Below are 17,860 nucleotides of genomic sequence, written 5' to 3'. Positions count from 1 at the left end.
TGTGTTAGTTTCAGGTGTACAGCAAAATGATTCAGTTATATGTATATATTTTATATATATAGAGAGAGATATTCTTTTTCAGATTCTTTTCCATTATAGGTTATTACAAGGTAGTGAATATAGTTCCCTGTGCTCTACAGTAGGTCCTTGTTGATTATCTATTTTATATATAGGAGTGTGTATCTGTTAATTCCCAAATCCTAATTTGTCCCTCTCCCCCTTTCCACCTTGGTGACCATGAGTTTGTTTTGTATGTCTGAGTCTGTTTCATAAATAAGTTCATTTGTATCATTTAAAAAAAATTAGATTCCACATATAAATGATATCATATGGTATGTGTCTTTGTCCGCCTTACTTCACTTAGTATGATAATCTCTAGTTGCATCCATGTTGCTGCCAATGGCATTATTTCATTCTTTTTTATGGCTGAGTCATATTCCATTGTATATCTGGACCACATCTTCTTTATCCATTCCTCTGTCGATGGACACTTAGGTGGCTTCCATGTCTTGGCTATTGGGTGTAGTGCTGCAGTGAACATTGGGGTGCATGTGTCTTTTTGAATTAGAGTTTTCTCCAGATATTTGGGATTGCTGGATCATACGGTAGCTCTATTTTTAGTTTGTTAAGGAACCTGCATACTGTTCTCCATAGTGGCTGCACCAATTTACATTCCCACCAACAGTGCGGGAGGGTTCCCTCTTCTCCACACCCTCTCCAGCATTTATTGTTGGTAGACTTTTTAATGATGGCCATTCTGACTGGTGTGAGGTGATACCTCATTGTAGTTTTGATTTGCATTTCTCTAATAATTAGTGATGTTGAGCATCTTTTCATGTGCCTGTTGGCCGTCTGTCTGTCTTCTTTGGAGACATGTCTGTTTAGGTCTTTGGAGTGATTATTCTTTTAGGATAAATTTTTAAAAGCGAGTTTGTTTATCTGGAGGCTGTGCACATGTACAATGTAGTACCCAAATTCCCACAGCACATTTCTGCTGATAGTTTTCTAGTGTTTTGCCCCCAGACCGTATGTGGTCCCGTTTAACCCTGCGTTTTCTTCCCCGTTAGCAGCGAGATGGTGTGTTTACAGGACGGTGTCTGGCTTCTTACTAGGGTTACGTCTTTCTTTCCTCTGACCACCACCTTTCAGTGGGAGGTGCTGACCGGCTTTCACAGTCTTGGTGGGTGGACCACGTTCATTTCTTCCTCACCACGGGGTCACAGAGATTAGAAACGGTGATCGCCAGAGCCCTGGAGGGGAGGGTGCAAGCCGTAAATGACAGCGGTCGCCCTGAGTTCTCCACCTCTGGGCTCTCCTCAGGGCAGCCTTTTGGGACCACCCGTGGAACTCAGATTCTGACAAGTATGAATTAACAGTTACAGCCGGGCCGCAGCATGCAGCCAGCACCAGCTGTAATTACATCTTCGTCAGCAGGCCGTCAAAACCCAGCTCTCCTGAATCACCCAGTTCCCCTTCGTGGTTCCGTTCAAAATCGAATTTCCCTTTGTGCATGTGACAACTTGTGCGAATTGTTGGTTCTTGTCCCGTGGGGACACTTATCTGTGTGTGTGTGTGTGCGCGTGCGTGCGTGCGTGTGCGCGCGCGTGGCGGAGGGGAGGTGATGATGCAGAAAAAGCTTCTCTGTATATTAGGGACATAATCACTTGTTTCATCTTCCACGATGAATTCTTGTGCCTTCGGTCTTAGAGAAAGTACTTTTTGCCAGAATGAGTCAAGGGGTTAACATTTTTTTTTTTCTTGTTGTAAATTGTTCTGTTGTTGAACTTTCATGGTTTCTGGGCTGACGTGATGAGAAATTCCCCTCCAGTATTTTTACCTGTGGCAACAACTGAATCCTTAGCCTAGGTGATGTCCGCAGGGGGTGATGTAGGAGGACCCCAGGTGCTCATTCCTGTTCAAACTGGGAGCCCTGTGTCCAAGGGTCCATCCTTCTCTGCTGACCGCACACCATGACGATGACTAAAACCGCCAAGCGTGACGCTTACTAAAGGGGTTTCCTAGAAACCTGCCCTGGCTTCCGTCTGTTCGAATTTACTCTTATCTACACTATCACCCTCTTGTCCTGCCTTTCCTGACTCTGAATGGATTATCTTTCCAGACCGCCTTTTAGATGATTCTGCAAATTGAGAAAAGCAGCATGTAGGAGGAGGGGGTCTCCTGTGCAATCATTTGCTCACATATTTTGTACATTTTGGTGGTGTTCCTCTTTTCACAACCGATATAATCATTGTAAGAAAACTTAATTTGGGAGGGGGAATTTTTTTTTTTATTGGTGTATAGCTGCTTTACAGGATTGGGTTAGTTTATACTATACAGTAAACTGAACCAGCTGCATGTGTACATTGATCCCCTTGGTGGGAGGATGTTTGATTTAATTCAGGATTTCAGACGGAGCTGCTCTCTGTCTGAATATAGGTCATTTCTGGGTTTGACCACGTCTTTCTCGATGCTTGCGATACTGTGCTGTATAATAAGAAATATATGTGCTTGGTCCCTGTCCCCATTTCTGGCACAGAGCTCCTGAAACCCTTGGAGTTTCCCAGGTGTTGAGAGCCTGAAAGGTGTCTCTTGTTATGTTCGTGAGGTGTGCCCTTTGGAACTCACTCAAGGATGGTAGCTGGTTGCCAGGGAAACCAACCAGCAGCTAAAGGGTTGGAATTTTCATTCCCACCCCCTGACCTCTCGGGGCGGGGAGAGGGGCTGGGCGTTGAGTCCATCACCAATGGCCAATAATTTAATCAATGGTGCCTGTGTCATGAAGCCTCCATAAAACCCCCAAAGGTCAGGGTTCAAATAGTTTCCTAGTTCGTGGAACATGTGGCGGTACCAGGAAAGTGAGAACCTGGAGAGGGTTTGGGGGTCCCCTGCCCCCGCCCCAGATCTCACCCTCTGCATCTGTCCCATCTGGCTTTTCCTGAGTTATCTGCTATTATAATAAACCAGTGATCTAGTGCGTAAAATATCTCCTGACTTCTGCGAGCCATTCTAGCAAATTAACTGAACCCCAGGAGGGGTCATGGCAACCTTCCATCTATAGCCGGTTGGTCCGAGGCACAGGTGACCACCTGGCGTCGGAATTGTGGTAGAGGGAGGGGTAGTCCTGGGGGACTGAGCCCTTCCCCCGTGGGGTCTGAGGCTACCTCCAGGTAGATGTGTCAGAATGGAGTTGAATGGTAGGACACCCAGCTGGAGTTGCAGAATTGCTTGTTGGTCTTGGAAAAGCCACACTTGGGAACTGGTGATCAAAATCTTAGAGCTTTTCAGAGGTGCCTTATTAATTCTCCATAAATGCCCATATATTTATTGCATTTATTCCTAATTATTTCCTGAAATGCTGATGTTTGTTTCGATTCTGAATAGGGTTTATTAAAAATGTTATAAACTCTGAACACATCAGAATAAAATATTTAAACGTCAATAATAAATGAGCACACGTCATCACAGCATCTGCCACGCCCTGCTTTTCTCCAGAGGCACATTCCTTCCTCCCCCCGAGACGTAACCCCTATCCCAGCTGTGGTGTTACCCATTCTCCTGTTTCTCATTACGTGGGTGTGTCTCTGAAATTTAAGTTTGCATTTTTTCATCCTGACATAAGTAGAGTAATGTCTGTGATTTACTTTCTTTGCACCATAAATTTGTTTCCTGGGGTCGTTGTAATAAATGACCACAAATCAGGTGGGTTAAAACCACAGACCTCCATCCTCCCCCATCCTGGAGACCAGACGCCTGAGGTCAAGGTGTCCCAGGGCCGCGCTCCCTCCAGAGGCTCCAGGGGAGGGTCCTTGCCTTCCAGCTTCTGGGGGCTCCAGGCGTCCCTGGGCTCGTGGCCGCGTCCCTCCCGTCTCTGCCTCTTGTCTTCACGTGGCTTCTCCTCTGTGTCTGGGTCTCTGCTGTTCTGTCTCTTAGAAGGACCCTTGGATGTAGGGCCGCCTCATCCAGGAGGACCACATCTCGGAACCTTCATGGCTGCAAAGACCGCATTTCCAAATACAGTCCTGTTCAGGGACTAGGGCTTCAACATGTCTTTTGAGGGGTCAGTTTACCCCAAAGCACTTAGTATTAAATGTCGGCGATCTGCCCATGTTGATGCATGTAGAAGTAGGTTATTGCTTTCCATCCCTGTGAAGTCGTCCCCCTGCACATACATCATGGTTCAGATCCATTCTCAGGGTCAAGGACACTTGGGTTCTTTCCGGTTCTTTCCTGTTACCGCAGCTTTGCCGTGAAGGGTCCTCCATGGATCTCCACATCTCACTTTCTCTAGGGAATATCGCAGGCAGTGACATTTTAAGGCTCTCACATGTTCACGTTTCCTGGGAATTCCATTTGGTTTTCCCAGTGCACAGTCCAGGTACTGAGAATTCCCAGTGGTTTACATCTTCATCATATGCGTTAAGTGTTGGACTTTTCAGTCTTTGCCAGCTTGGGTCCACTGCCGAGCTCTTCAGTCCTGGAGCAGGAAATGGCATTTGCTGTGTTTTAATTTGCATTTGCGTTTTCCGCAGTATCCTTGTGGTCGAACGGTGTCCGTGGGAGTATTTGGCATCTGGACGCTGGCTTCTGGGAAATGCCTCTTCCCCGTGTTTCTAGGGGGTGTTTAGCCTTTGTGTTTTGGATTCATCTCTGTTCTTTTTTCTGGCTGTTGATTTGTATCGGTTATGTATGTTGCCAGTACTTTTTCCTTTGTATTTTCTGCTTCAAGAACATACAAGAAAGTAATATTGTATGGTTATAACCAAAGATATTGGAACATAGGAGAAAAATATTTTGAAAATGGAGAAACAAAAAAATAGATACATGTATATCTGTGTATATCTGCACACACGTACATATACATGCATACATGTATATGGAGTATGTGGCATATATCATTTGTGGAATGCACGTTGATTTATAACTTCCTAGATGCACATAGTTATATGGAAGATTATTTATTCAAGGGACATGATTCCTTCTCAAGTAATTTTGATATATTAAATACGGGGCTTCCCTGGTGGCCCAGTGGTTCAGAATCCACCTGGCAATGCAGGGGACACGGGTTCGAGTCCTGGTCCGGGAAGACCCCACATGCCGCGGAGCAACTTAGCCCGTGTACCACAACTACTGAGCCTGCGCTCTAGAGCCCGTGAGCCACAACTACTGAGCCCGCGTGCCACAGCTCCTGAAGCCCGTGCGCCTAGAGCCCGTGCTCCACAACAAGAGAAGCCACTGCAATGAGAAGCCCGCGCACCACAAAGAAGAGTAGCCCCCACTCGTGGCAACTAGAGAAAGCCCGCATGCAGCAACAAAGACCCAACGCAGCCAAAAATAAATGAATGAATGAATGAATTTATAAAAAAAGAAATATTGAGATTCCAAAATTTCTATCCCATTATCAGAAGAATCCCATTATAACGGCCTCACTGATGACAATGTTCAGTATACTCTGAGCCTGTACTGCCTGTGGTGATGGCTTTGTGATTCATGGTATGTGGGAACAGGGAAATATAATTTCAAAATATAGAAAAACAATGTTAAAGAAAATAAATGTCTATTTCATTTTAAAAAAACAACAAAAAAAGAAGAGACAAAAACATGATTTTACCAGTTCCATCCCTGACACCTTCTACTTTCTAATAGATTTTCAATCTCAATTTTTTTTTTAGCCATATGCTTATTTAATCTGCATATATGGATCAGACTGTCTCCTTTGTGTGCTGCTTTTGGAAATGTCCCCATCTACTCTCTAGGCAATTAAATAGTAGCTCATGTATCATTTGTCCTGGTAGCTAATTTGTTATTTTGAAGGGAAAACATCTAATGTTTCTCTCTGAAGAATACTTATACCTATTGTCCTTTGTATATTATACTTTATCGTATGCTATGTTGTATATCATTCCTATCTTGCTTTTTTTTTGAGAAATTTATATATTTATGTTTGGCTGCGTTGGGTCTTTGTTGCTGTGCGCGGGCTTTCTCTTAGTTGCGGCGAGCGGGGGCTGCTCTTCGTTGTGGTGTGCGGGCTTCTCATTGTGGTGGTTTCTCTTGTGGCAGAGCTCGGGCTCTAGGCACACGGGCTTCAATAGTTGTGGCTCACGGGCTCAGTAGTTGTGGCTCACGGGCTTAGTTGCTCCGCGGCAGGTGGGATCTTCCCGGACCAGGGCTCGAACCTGTGTCCCCTGCATTGGCAGGCAGATTCATAACCACTGCACCGCCATGGAAGTCCTCCTATCTTACTTTTTAAAAAATAAAGTATCAGTTTAATTTTATGAAAACCTGACCTATGGGGCACAGGGTTAGACAACTATGGGTTGGCCGCATGGTTTTGAGAATAAAGTTTTATTGGCACACGTGGCTGCTTTCGTGTTACAAAGGCAGAGTTGAGCAGTTACAACAGAAACCGAAAAGCCCACAGAAGTCAAAAGCATTTCTTGTCTGGCCGTTTGCAGACAAAGCTGGCTGGCTCTGACCTAGAGAGGGGACTGCATTTTAGTTTCCTTTCCTCCCTTATGTGGGTGGTGTGGGTCAGTACATTCCCTAGAAGGGGTGGTCTTTATTTCTCGAAAGATCCTGACCGTCGTGGAGCCTTATTCTGTGGGATTCTGTTCCCCAGCGACTTCACTGAGCACTTGCTTAGTGATATTTATCCTGGAGCTGGAGATCCCCTTTCTGTGCTGTTTTTTGACAAGTGTGGATGGTAAAGTTTTGATGATTTGTTTAAAAAAAAAAAAAAAAAGAAAGAAAAGAGAGAGAATTAAGAAGCTTTCTATTTCCTGCCCCCTTTGCTTCGGAATAGTCTAATTGTCATGAGAAGCTTTTGAAAAGTGGAACGATTCCCTTTGAAAACTCTCAGGGTTTGGGAGTTTTCAGAAAAGGAATTCTAAGTCAGCTTTCAAAATGCCTTCCATGCTTGTTGCTTGGTTGAGGGCTTCTTCCTCTTCTGTGGTTAGTTCCGGCAGCATTCTCCTATCGATAGAATCGTCTGTTTCCAGTGTTAGACTTGATGTGTTTTTACTAAACCTCTTTCCTCCACCTCGGGAATGCTCCTGATTCCAGTTGAATGAAGTCAGCTACTCCCCTGGGCTCCGTTTAGACCTTCATTAACTCTTTTCAGTTTGCTTTTTCTCAGCTCACCTTTTAGTCTCTCAATTCTCAAGCAAAGGATGTTAAAATTTTTCAAATTTTACGTTCTTTCGCTAGCAAAACATCCACGCTTCGACATACTCCCTATTCCTCCAGGAATCCCTGTACACCCCGAGAGAGTACGTGTTGTTCTTTCTTTGTGGTCCAACGTTGAGGTGAAGCTTGCACCTGCGAATCATTTGTTAAAAATCTTTTGATCATCACATGCACATTTGGACTTAAAAGGTGCAACCACAGGGCACTGAGTAATGGTGCTTTTATATATGAGAGGAAATCATGGAAACTGTAGCATTACATAGTGGAAGCCTGTTTGTTACCATGGTAATAAAGCAAAAGTGATGTGAGTTGTAAAAAGAAAAAAGTTGTAGGACAGTGGCAGGCTCTGATGTCACCTTTGTAATGATGATTGTATGTCATCATTATATGTATTATTTCATTACACGTACGTGTGTGTGCATGCATTGTGTGAAGTCTTCAAGGGTGTGCCCTCAGTCCCTGGGGGCCCGGGGGGGAGTGTAGAGGATTTATGTGTCTTTATGTCCCTTTATGTCCCTTTATGTCATTTAATGGCATTCTTTTCTATCACTCCGAAACCTCTATTCTACGCGTTATCAAAAGCCGTGGACTTGATTCCAAATTCAGAGCCAGTCCCCTGGGTAAACCAGTTAGTACCTTGAAAAACCCAGCAGGTTGCTACATTCATAAAGATAAGAGGCTTAATTGGTTCTTTCTACAAGCAAGTCAAGACCATTCCATTTGTCTGTGCCGTAGGGTCAGGGAAGGTCTTCAGAGGGAGTGAGTGCCCTTCAGGCATGTAGGAAGCAGTTAGTAGCGTCATAAATCATATCTAGCTCCGATACAGAAAACCTGCATCTCCCAGAGGCCTTCGGGCCCTTGCATTTGGGGGTGTCATCCTGGCTGCCTCCCCCCACCCCCTCAAGGTCAACGCGTACCACGAAAAAATCGTACCACGGTTTTCAATGCTGACTACCTCTGGTCCCCTGGTCGGGGCTCCTGTCCAATAAGCCCTTTGAAATTCCCTTTAGCAGGTCTCCAATTACAAACGATCATGTCTCCCCTGTGGAGTGTGCCCTTGTCAGAATAACATGTATGGCTGGCCGTGGTTGGCTCCCTTCACCATGCATCTAAATCTGTCCAGTGAAGACGGATCGGAAAGTCTGGTTCTCGGATGGATGCGCTCAGCGGCTGAGAGGCCTGGTTAAGCACCTCAAGGACACACGTCCAGGGAGCCTTCTGTCTCACCTCTGAGTCCTGAGCTGCTCCATTGTCGGGGACTAAGCATCCAAGTGCAAGCACGCTGTCCCAGCAGCTTAAGACATGTGACACCCCCAGTTGATGTTCCATCATGTCATAGGGACCCGCCATCCATGACTCCAGCCTCCTTGGAGGTCAGCCTCTCGCCGGAGATGCTGGGTGACCCAGGGGAAGCCCAAGGTCATCACAGGGGTCCTCATAAGAGAGGCTGAGGGGCTGAGGGTCAGAGAGGGAGAAGTGACGGCAGAAGCAGAGGTCATGGCTTCCTGGCTTTGAAGGTGGAACAGAGGACCGTGGGCCAGGGGATGCAGTGGCCTCTCAGAGCTGAAAGAGGCAAGGAAGCAGACTCTCCCCACGACACCTCCAGAAGGAGTACAGCGCTGCCCACACCTGGATTTCCGCCCAGATCCACTGTATGCTCCCGACCTCTTAGGATTTGAAGAAGATGATACCTTTGTGCTGTTTTGAGCCACGATTTTGTGATGATTCCCAAGAGCCCCCAGAGGAAATTCAGACACTCTCCTCTCTCCTTAGATCTCAAGTGTCCAGACCATCACCTTGTGGCTTTTTAAGCTCCTTGCCTTCAGATCCTGCCTTTCTGGGGCACGTTGATAAGACTCACCGCTCAGGTGGGCGCCTGCGTCACCTACCTGTGCCGGGCGCTGCCCCGGACGCCACGAGGGAATCCTTGAAGCATCAGCCCCTCCCATCCTGATGATGGCTTTGACGCACGTCTTAGAAACGCCCAGATGATGCCCACGACGTGCTGGATGTCGCACAGCACTTTGTAAACGTCGGCGTGTTTAATCTGTATTCCAAGACCACGGGGCGGGCACGAATCCTGCCCCCAGTTTACCAAGGGGAACGTGGAGGGATTTTTTTTTTTAACATTAGAAACGATTCGGTTTTATGAATGAACATATATTAAAATTCACAGTTTATAGTCTAAATAAAGTCTTTCAGAAATCCACTGTAGGGTCCTTGATCGAAGCAAAGGTGACAAGCTTTCAAGAAACATCCTTGTCCTTCCGATAGCGTGATCTGAGGATGGTGCACGTCACGCACCAGGCATGATGGAGTGTTTCCTGGGTGCCGTGTGCTGGGAAATGCATATCGGATTCTGAATAGACAGGAAGGTGCTCTAAACAGTGCTCCCTCTGGGATAAATAACATCTCCCATTTTCTATACACCTTAGGAAAAAAAAAAAAAGATCACATCACCTCAGATGGGATTCCCTAGGAGGCATGGAGCAGGGGGTTAGGGCGTGATGTCCTTCAGACTCGTGACATCTCTCTGCACAGAGCTGTGAAGACAGTTAACAGGGCATCGGGAGGTATGTCCCAACATCGTACCAGGCAGTGGGTACTCCTGCTTCCTCAGCAATCTTCATGAGTGCTGAAAGGAGGAGGACGGTGTCAATGATCTGCCCTTGCAGTGGACGCAGGACACAAAAGGTACAGCCCTTGGAGAGGGTTGAAGGCTGGGCTAAGGTCCAAGGAGCCTGAACCAGGCTGGGACCATCAGTGATGCAGAAATAGCTCAAGATGAGGGTGGCCATACTGTCATTTCTCCCTTGTCTGCTGGGTCCCTCATCAGAACCCCAGATCCTCACAAATGGTGTGAGCTACCCCCATCTCCATTCTCCCCAGGACAACTGGTCCCAGCCCCAATGAGTGTCTTAGATGTTGGGTCTGGACCTCTTCCCAGGACGCCCGATAATGGATGTCAATAGTGGTGTTATTACAGATGGCCAGTAGGCACACAAGAAGATACTCAACATCACTAATTATTAGAGAAATGCAAATTGATACTACAGTGAGGTATCACCTCACACTGGTCAGAATGGCCATCGTTAAAAAGTCTACAAATAACAAATGCTGGAGAGGGTGTGGAGAAGAAGGGAACCCTCCTACACTGTTGGTGGGAATGTAAGTTGGTGCAGCCACTATGGAAAACAGTATGGAGATTCCTCAGAAAACTAAAAATAGAACTACCATATGATCTAGCAATCCCACTCCTGGACATATATCCAGACAAAACTCTAATTCAAAAAGATACGTGCACCCCAGTGTTCATAGCAGCACTGTTTACAATAGCCAAGACATGGAAACCACCTAAATGTCCATCAACAGAGGAATGGGTAAAGAAGGTATGGTACATGTATACAATGGAATATTACTCAGCCATGAAAATGAATAGAATAATGCCACTTGCAGCAACATGGAAGGACCTGGAGATGATCCTACTGAGTGAAGTAAGTCACACAGAGAAAGACAAATGCCATGTGATCTCACTTACATGTGGAATCTAAAATATGACACAAATGAGCCTATCTACCAAACAGAAACACACTCACAGACACAGAGAACACAGTTGTGGTTGCCAAGGGGGAGGGGAGATGGGGGAGGGATGGGTGGGAGTGTGGGATTAGCAGATGCAAACTATTATATATAGAATGGATAAACAAGGTCCTACTGTAGAGCACAGGGAACTCTTCTATATCCTGTGATAAACCATCATGGAAAAGAATATGAAGAAAGGAAGTGTCTCTATGTGTACAACTGAGTCACTTTGCAGCAGAAATTAGCACAGCATTGTTAATCAACTATACTTCAAAAAAAAACCCCCAAAACAGCGATGTTGTAGGATCAGATGCACCCAGCCTACAGAGCAGCCCGTGGACTGGAGGGCGTGGTGGGATGGACCTGGGGTCTGGTTAGAGGCCGGTGCAGGGGTGCAGAGGGGCGGAAGGAGTTCGTTTTGAAAATGATTCTAGAGACCAAGTCACGCCGTCTTGACTGCTTGCCCGTGGAAAGTGAACCAAGAAAGACTCGGGTCACTTGGGGTTTCTGACTCAGGGAAGTCGGGGTGCATGGTGGTGGCTGTCCAGGAAACGGGGGAACTGGCAGGTGGGGACGGAAGGATGATTGACCCTGAGGTGTGTCCGTAGGGTCTCTACCTCTGGATGCCAGCTGGGCTCCTCTGAGCGTCTGTGTGCAGCTCAGAGGAGCAGGTGGAATTTGTGGTTGCAAACATGCAGGCAGGAAGGGAGGTGACCCACGAGGCCGTGGGTGTGGGTGACGCACCCATCATGACTGATGAGGAAGATGGGGAGGGTTGGAGTCTCTGGAAGAAGCAAGACCTGGCCGTTCCGTGCAGCACCTCCCCTCCGTCCTCTCTGCCCCTCATTTTCGTAATTTGTTAATTCTGGATAATACCATCTCCTAAGACTGTTGTGAGCATTGCTGACATAATACGTGGGAAAGCATTTGCAACACTGTAAAGCCCTGGATAATTACGTAGTTATAAGGCGTTCGTGTTCCCCTCTCACCGCACACAGCTCGCGGCTCTGTTATGCACCGTGTGAACCCCACCCTCTGCTCTCTTTCCTTCGCTTTATTTTATTTTATTTATTTAGTTTTTGTGCGCTTGCACCCAGCCCTCGACCCATCACCTCTGCTGGTTTTCCGCTCCAGGGGCGCGGGGGCTCTTATCTAAATGATCTCTCTTGGCTTTTTGGCTTCATGCAGAGAAAAACTTCAGCTGTAATACGCGGTGCTCTCCCCAGCCCTGCGCCCCGGGCCCCCGGCGTGCGTCTGTCCTTCAGGGATTCCGAAGCCTCTGGTAAAAGCCACCATGTTTCCTACCAGGGTTTGGCTTCCCATTTGAGACATCTCTGCTTTCTTACAAGTCTCCAAGAGGATCTTAGTTGTTTTTTTTTTTAAGCTGCAGGTAAAATGGGAGATGTTGTTTATCCCAGAGGGACCACTGTTTAGAGCATCTTATTATCTATTCAGAATCCGACTCTCATTTCCCAGCCCATGGCACCCAGGAAACACACTTCATTGTGCTTGGAAGAGCTCCTATCAATGACAAGTGAACAGGGACAGATAATCCAGTTGTACTGGGAGCTGCAGCAGGTGTGCCTGGGAGGTACAGCCTTCATTTTAAAAATCGTAGGAGGTACTGTCCTCAGGTCCACGGTATCATCAGAACAAGGATGTTTCCTGAATGCTTGTCATCTTTATTTTGATCAAGGATCCTGCAGCGGATTTTTGAAATGCATTATTTAGACGATGAACTGTGAATTTAATATGTGTTCATTCATAAAACTGAATCGTTTTTAATATGTTAAAAAATCCCTGCATGTCCTCCTCTGTAAATTAGAGGCTGTATTTGTGTGCACGTCGTGGTGTTGGAATACAGATTCAATGTGCCAACATTTACGAAGTGTTTTCCAATATCCGGCACAGCCTGGGTGCCACATGGATGTTTCTGAGATGTGTTTCGAAGGCATCATTAGAAATGGGGGGGGGGGATGCTTCAGAAGGATTCCCTCGTGGTGTTCAGGGCAGCGCCTGGCACACGTAAGTGCTGCAGGAGTTTCTGCTGCTCCCACCGAAGCTGCTTGGACCAGTACCATGACCTCTTTTGTCTGTTGGGTTCTAGCTCAAAAGGATTTGGGGAAAGGTGTACTGGTTATTTCCTCTTCATGCTTTTTGGATAACCTGAAGACATTCTCATTTAAATATAGAGTTGGGACATGTAGTCATCAGCTCAGGCTGCCCTAGTAGAACACTGCAGACTGGGCAGCTTGAACAACAGACATTTGTTTCTCCAGGTTTCGGAGGCTGGGAGTCTGAGATTACGGTGTGGGCAGATTAGTCCCTGGCGAGGCTGTCTTCCTGGCTTACAGATGCCGCCTTCTTGCCGTGTCCTCACGTGGTGGAGAGGGGGCTCTGGGGCATCTTCTTTTCTTTTAAGGACACTAATCCCATCCTGGGGACCCCACCCTCACGACCTCATCTAACCCTAATCCCCTCCCAAAGGCTCCATCTCCTAATAGCACCCTGTCGGGGATAAGAGCTTCAGTGTATGAACTCGGGGGTGCACACATTCCATCCATAGCAGGACGTGTGCATTCACTGGACACCTGTTTCAGAAGCATCTCCCACCCGCCATGGACGTTGCTGGTCTCAGGTCTATGTGGCAGAACCTGAGCATCAGGGGCCGGACACCCACACAAACACCTGGCATCTGGGTGAGGAAGCTGAGGCTGACGGAGAGTGGTGGCTTTAGCAAGGTCTCCTGGATCACGAGAGGTGATGCAGAAGTTGAACCCTGGTCCTGGGACCCACAGTTCTTTGGTGCCACTCCCTCCTCCAGGGGATGTAGCTAAAGGTCCCAAAGTTAAAGTTGGGCGTGGGAGGGAGTGTGTGTTGTGCATGTGACCGAGTGTATGTGTGTGCCTGCTTATACACACGTGTGCATCTCAGTGCCTACCAGACTTCCTTCCTTTCACTCAGGCATGATGTGTCATCACCCTGATGGGTGAGGGTTAGGACAGTGACATCGGATGTCGGGAAGAAGAAATGCATAAAACCGTCCATTTCGTGAGCTGTCAAAACATTTAGGAATTAAAAAGTACAAATGAAATCTCATTTCTTCTATCTTTATCATCTGCCCAGGGCTTGGAAATGTTCTGCAGATGCTCGGGGGTGGCTGTTTTTAGCCCAGCATCTATCATGTGTTTAAGTGGGATAAGTGGATGAGATTAATTCTCCGTGAGATGCTTGAGCACGAAGAACAGCTCTTTTTTTTTTCCTGTCCTTTTCTATGTCAGACAACTACCTGGCTGGGCAGGGCCACCCTGGGTGAGTGTGTGTACATGCATGTAAGTGTATTTGTGTGCATGGGTGTATATGTATGTGCATGTGATTGCGCATGTGAATGTGTGTGTATGGGTGTATATGTATGAGTGCATGTGACTCTGTGTATGGGTGTATGTGTGTGCATGTGACTGTGCATGGGGGTATATGTGTGTGAATGTGTGTGTGGATGGGTGTATATGTGTGCATGGGTGTGTGCATGTGAATGCATGTGTGCATGGGTATATGTGTGTGTGCATGGGGGTATGTGTGTTTGCATGTGAATGTGTGCATGTAAATGTGAATRTGTGGATGGGTGTATATGTGTGTGTGCATGTGAGTGTGTGTGGATGGGTGTATATGTGTTGCATGTGAACGTGTGTGGATGGTTATATATGTGTGTGTGTGCATGTGACTGTGTGTGGATGGGTGTATATGTGTGTGCATGTGACTATGCATGGGGGTATATGTGTGTGCATATGAATGTGTGCATGGAGGTATGTGTTTTTGCATGTGAACGTGTGCATGTAAATGCGTGTGTGTGCATGTGAATGTGTGTATATATGTGTGTGTGCATGTGAATGTGTGTGTGGATGGGTGTATATGTGTGTGTGCATGGGGGTATATGTGTGTATGCATGTGACTGTATGCATGGGGGTATATGTGTGCATGTGAATGTGTGCATGAATGGGTGTATATGTGTATGTGCATGAGGGTATATGTGTGTGCATGTGAATATGTGTGTGAATGGGTGTATATGTGTGCATGTGAATGTGTGTGTGTGCATGGGGTATGTGTGTGCAAGTGAATGTGTGTGTGGGTGTAAATGTGTGAGTGCGTGTGACTGTGTGTGCACGGGGGTATATGTCTGTGCTTCGAAGTCCGTTTCCTTCAGAAACAGGATGACCAACAGATTTCCATTGCAATCCCGTCTCCTGACAGTAGCTGAATTTTGGGCCCAGTGCTGTGCCCTTTGGGCATCCCACGCTCATGTCCGGCGCACCACAGGCAGTACCTTCTGAATCTGCCATCCTTGTGTCTTAGGTGGACATGCGGATCACAAGCACTGTTACCCAGACAAGAGGACTTTCAACCTGTGGGGGAAGTGGACCCCCAGATAAGGCCCGCTGGAGGACCCCAAAGAAGCAGCCTCTAGAGAGGGCTGGACACGTCCCAGGGAAATCCCCGGAGCGGGGGAGCCTGCGGCTGCAACAAAGCAGGTCTTTCTGATGGAGGTGACTCACTCTGGGGGTGAAACACGGCAGGGGGTTTCTGGGCATGGACCCCTGAATCCTCGGCCTGGAGAACGGTTGAATTACGAAGCAGGCTCGTCCCAGGAGCCGATTGAAGGATCTGTTTGCCAAGGAGGTGTACATTCATCCTAACAAGAACGTCTCGGACACCACTGAAGGGAAGAGCAGTTCCTCTGTCTTGTGATGACGCATAACGGAAAATCGTCTGGAAAGTGTATGCGTGGGACCCTCCCGGCTCTCACCCTGCGGCCCGCGCTCTGCACGCGGCTGTGCCTGGTCTGGGTTTTATCACAAGTGGAATCACGAGGAGATGCCGTCTTGGATTCTGCGAGGCGTTCTTGGAAATCCTCAGCCCTGCGGGGGTCCTGGGTACCCCAGTATCTATAGTCAGTGGGTCCGGAGTGCAGGAGGACCCCAGAGACGTGTGGTGAGCACCGTTAAGGAGAACTGAGCCCATAAACACGCACAGGCTTTGCCACCTCTGGGTGGACAGCACCAGAATCGAATCACAGTTGAGGTGGAAACAGAACCCTGGTCCTAGCCACTGCCCCAGGAAGACAGGTAAATCCAACATCCGTTCCCAGAAAACAGACTCAGGGCACATGCGACGTGCAGGCAGCGTCTCCTATTTAAATGAGTAAATCCTTTTTTCTTGGAGGATTTTTTGTTTAATACATCTGAAAAGAATGGCATATACAGAAAACCGGATGTGAGAAAGCATCGGAGCAACACTGACGAATTGACAAGGATGAGACTTGGGGCTGGTGGAATAGGTGACCTACGCGTTTCTAAAAGTTGGAAACTGCAACTAAAATAAGATGAAAAAACCCCTATCAGCACTTGGGGAAAAAACCCCCAAACACTTAGGAGTCTTCATAAGACTGCGTGTCCGATCAATATGCTTTATACTTTTTTTTTTTTTTTTTTCTTTTGCGGTACGCGGGCCTCTCACTGTTGCGGCCCCTCCCGCCGCGGAGCACAGGCTCCGGACGCGCAGGCTCAGCGGCCATGGCTCACGGGCCCAGCCACTCCGCGGCATGTGGGATCTTCCCGGACCGGGGCACGAACCCGCGTCCCCTGCATCAGCAGGCGGACTCGCAACCACTGCGCCACCAGGGAAGCCCCTGCTTTATACTTTATAACTGACATATAACATTGTATAACTTTATCTCCATAGAAAAGTAGTAGAATCCTGTCTAAAGGAGCTCGTTGCTACAGTGAAATGAATGCTTTTTCCTGAAGAGGCATGACCCCTGACCCCTCTTGACCCCATGGCCACCCCTTCCCACCCCGTCCCAGCACATGAGAACACAGGCTTTCCAGTAATGCGTGTTCCCCTCTGCGGACTTTCTTGCAAACCTCAGGCTCCTCCTGGGAGACGCCCATATGTTCCAGATTGTCTTCGTCAACTCATGTCTTGACCGTAGGGTCCCAGGATCTTGCTTCCTTGAGTATGGGACCTGGTAACATCAAAGGAACAGTTAACCTGGCTGCCCTCAGCAGTTTCCCATCTTTGTCATGTCCAGTGTTTTTGGCAGGTGGGTACACAGCCCTCTTGGGAGATCACAGGGGGAGGTGTTGGTCTTCCAGACAATACCTTCAGAGTCGCGGCTTCTCTGCCTGTCAGACGGCTCCGTGGAGTAAAGGAAGCTTTGCCCTGCACTTCTCTTCTTAACCTTCTCCAGCCCGATTATAAGTGCCGGGGGACATTTGTCATCACGACTTCCGAGATAGCCCTTTTGAGCACGTCTGAATCCAGAAAAATGTGACCGTGGGGTTGTTTCCTGGCCTGCGTGTGTACCTGAGGGTCCCACAATGGGACACTCTTAGAGGCACACGAGAAGGACCAGGGCTAGGCGTGTTGAGCGGATTTCCAAAAGTGTGTTACATGCGATGAGCTCCTGAAAAGTCATCGTCATGACAGTAAGATGAGGGGATTATGTAGGTTTCTGGATACTGAATCGTAGCCCCAAAGCCCCTCACTTCCCACAAGGTCTAAGCCCTTGAACTTCTCTGCCTGGTTCTTTTAATCCACTGGTTCTTTTTTTTTTTTTTTTTTGCAGTTTTTAAAAAATTATAGTTGATTTACAGTGTTTCAGGTGTACAGAAAAGTGATTCAGTTTTATATATATATCTATGTTCTTTTTCTGATTTTTTTCCATGACAGGTTCTTACAAGATTTTGAATATAGTTCCCTGTGCTGTACAGTAGGACCTTTACATATAATAGTGTGTGTCTGTTAGTCCCAAACTCCTAATTTATCCCTGCCCCCGTTTCCCCTTTGGTATCTGTAGCTCTGTTTTCTGTTTGTGAATCTGTTTGTGTTTCATAAATAAGTTCATTTGTATTATTTTTTAGACTCTGCATATAAGTGATGTCATATGGTATTTGTCTTTGTCTGACCTCACTTAGTACGATAATCTCTAGGTCCGTCCATGTTGCTGCAAATGGCATTATGTCATTCTTTCCATGGCTGAATAATACTCCATAACACACACACACACACACACACACACACACACACACACACACACACA

The 17,860-nt window shown here is 47.2% G+C and overlaps 1 protein-coding gene across 1 annotated transcript in view; it reads left to right on the top strand.

The window, feature by feature from the left end:
• DHRSX (dehydrogenase/reductase X-linked) overlaps positions 1-17,860 on the top strand; it is a 202,961-nt gene that overhangs the window by 179,613 nt on the left and 5,488 nt on the right. The gene's annotated exons all lie outside the window — the stretch shown is intronic.

This window comes from Aethalodelphis obliquidens, unplaced genomic scaffold, assembly GCF_003676395.1.
Source record: "Aethalodelphis obliquidens isolate GAN/ISIS:26980383/991018 unplaced genomic scaffold, ASM367639v1 scaffold91, whole genome shotgun sequence".
Taxonomy (NCBI): domain Eukaryota; kingdom Metazoa; phylum Chordata; class Mammalia; order Artiodactyla; family Delphinidae; genus Aethalodelphis; species Aethalodelphis obliquidens.
The sequence above is the reverse complement of the archived record's forward strand: the minus strand, read 5'-3'. Positions and strand labels throughout refer to the sequence as shown.